Source organism: Gekko japonicus, unplaced genomic scaffold (genome assembly GCF_001447785.1).
Source record: "Gekko japonicus isolate JY-2015 unplaced genomic scaffold, Gekko_japonicus_V1.1 scaffold427, whole genome shotgun sequence".
NCBI classification, from domain to species: domain Eukaryota; kingdom Metazoa; phylum Chordata; class Lepidosauria; order Squamata; family Gekkonidae; genus Gekko; species Gekko japonicus.
Window position 1 is genome coordinate 749,180 of NW_015163101.1, and position 2,644 is coordinate 751,823.

Below are 2,644 nucleotides of genomic sequence, written 5' to 3' on the forward strand. Positions count from 1 at the left end.
AGCACCAAGAAGACAGAGCATCACTTGCCCCAGAGTCCCTAGCTATACCTTGTGGCTAATAGCCACTGATGGACCTCTGCTCCATATGCTTATCTAATTCCTCATGCCCCCACAACCTGCTTGCAAGCCCTGCCGCCCGGTGCTCAAGGCCACCTGCACCACCACCAGTCCTTTCCTGGGCAGGGCAGGGCACGACGGCCTGCAACTGGAAGTGCCATCCCTGTGGCTACCAGAAACACGGCCTCCTCTGTGCCCCACCCCTGGACCCCTTCCCTTCCTGGAGGCAGCAAATGGGCGGTAGGTTCAGCTGGGAGCACAGGCGGGGGGGGGGATGTGGGCGGGCGGAGGGTGGCTGTGGGCTGCCCCCCCCTAACAAAATGCCCTTGAGCTCAGCAGGGTGGTCAAGACCCTTCCCAGGGATTAACTCCCTCCTAGCTAAGCTGATGCTTCTTCTTCCCCTTCCAAAGGCCAGCCTTTTCAGCATTCTGGGGTTCGTTCAAGCCGCCACAAAGAGTCTGCTTCCCCAACCCAACCCAAGACATCTGTGCAGGATGAAAGGAGGCTGCCGTGTGGCAAATGCCCCGAGAGAGGCCGCGGGGTGCCTGCCCGACCCGGGCAGAGGAGGCCACAAGGAGTCTCTGGAGACCTGTGCACAACAGCCGCAGCAGGGGCTGTGGTTCACGGGTAGAATCCTCCCCTGCGCTGGTCTCAGTGTAACTATGTGGCCTGTACCCTGGTTAAGATGGAAAGAGCAGGCAGACATTCAACCGATGCCCCTCGAAGAGCAGGGAGGCCTGCTTCCCTGTGCACAGTTCCTGACCCCTGTCCTGTGGCCTCCTCCAAACCAACTTCTTATTACAAGGAACGGATGTGTTCTGTTCCCTTTCCCTGGGGCCAGTTTCCTTCCGAGGAGGCAGGCAGTGAAGCTCGTTGGTCTCTTTGTAGCAATCTGTTTTGTTTACAAAACGTACAGGTTGAGCAGGCGTGAATGGTGGGGGTGTTCAGATGCAAGCACACAGGTAACACTGGTTTCTCAGTCACATCAGCCCCCACCCCCCCGAAAAGGTTTAACCCATTCTTAGCACAGGGCAAAACCACACTGTGTTGCTCACAATTACTTGATACCACCAGTCAAACGGGACAAGGCTAGCAACAGTTAGATTTTGGATGTCGACAAGGACTCTGGCTTCCGGAGCCTCGAGGGCAAAATCTGGTGCGTCAGACAGGGCATTGGGTGGGATCAGAAGGCTAGTGGCCTGAGCTGGATGGAGCCCAGCTGTTCAGAGGCCTGTTCGGCTGTTCTCAGACACAGAAGAATCACAGAGTTGGAAGGGACCTCCGGGGTCAAGAGGAAGAATCCTTTTTTTGCTGTGCCATATCTGAAGCTTCCTATTCCAGGCCCTGAAACTGGTGACCTGCAATCATGTGCAGAGAATTTTTGTCACTCTTGTCTGTCAATCTGTTCCTCCACAAGGTGAATAAAGAAGATTCCGTTCGGATATTATGCCTACTAAAGTGAGGATTTGCGTCTCAGAAAGTTAGCAAATGGTTGCCCGAGTTGACAAATGGCAAAATGAGCAGGAGGAACAAGTTAACAGGAACAAGAGAAGCTGTGAGTTGCCTCCCTCTGCCCCAGAGCCCACCGTGCCCTACAGTCTCTCTGGGAAAAGTCCCACCTTCTCCTAATCCAGAAAATGCACAGAGAGGGAGCCCCCTATGGCAAGGAGCTCCACGGTCTCCGTGCCACTGTTGAGAAGGCCTCGTTCTGTGTTCTTCCGGCAGAGGAGGCATGTGAAGCCCTACCTCTGAGCTGAGACCGCAAGGTGAAGGAAGAGTCTGCTGGGACGGAGAAGGCAGTCCTTGAGGGATCTGACCCCGGTCCGTTTAGGGCTTTAAAGGGCAACACCAGCACTTTGCATTGGGCCAGGGAAGCAAATGGAAACCACACTGAAGTCTCAAAATCTGTCAGAACCAGGCCACAAGGCAGCCTCAGAGCCCACCGTGCCCTACAGCCTCTCTGGGAAAAGTCCCACCTTCTCCTAAGCCAGAAATTGCACAGAGAGGGAGCCCCCTATGGCAAGGAGCTCCACGGTCTCCGTGCCACTGTTGAGAAGGCCTCGTTCTGTGTTCTTCCGGCAGAGGAGGCATGTGAAGCCCTACCTCTGAGCTGAGACCGCAAGGTGAAGGAAGAGTCTGCTGGGACGGAGAAGGCAGTCCTTGAGGGATCTGACCCCGGTCCGTTTAGGGCTTTAAAGGGCAACACCAGCACTTTGCATTGGGCCAGGGAAGCAAATGGAAACCACACTGAAGTCTCAAAATCTGTCAGAGCCAGGCCACAAGGCAGCCTGCCCTTAGCTAAAACCGCACCAGCCACATTCAGGCATTCTCCCAAGGCAGCCCCAAGTGGGATGTGTGAGTGCGGCCCAATCTGGGTGTAACCAGGGCTATTTTTGGGCAGGAACGCACAGGAACAGAGTTCCGGCTGGCTCCCAAGTTGGCCACGCCCAGCAGGGACTCATTAGCATAATAGGCCACACCCAACAGCGGAAGCTCATTAGGATTGGCTACATTAGGGGTGTGTGGCCTAACATGCAAAGGAGTTCCTGCTACAAAAAAAGCCCTGGGTCTTGACAAAAAACAAGGT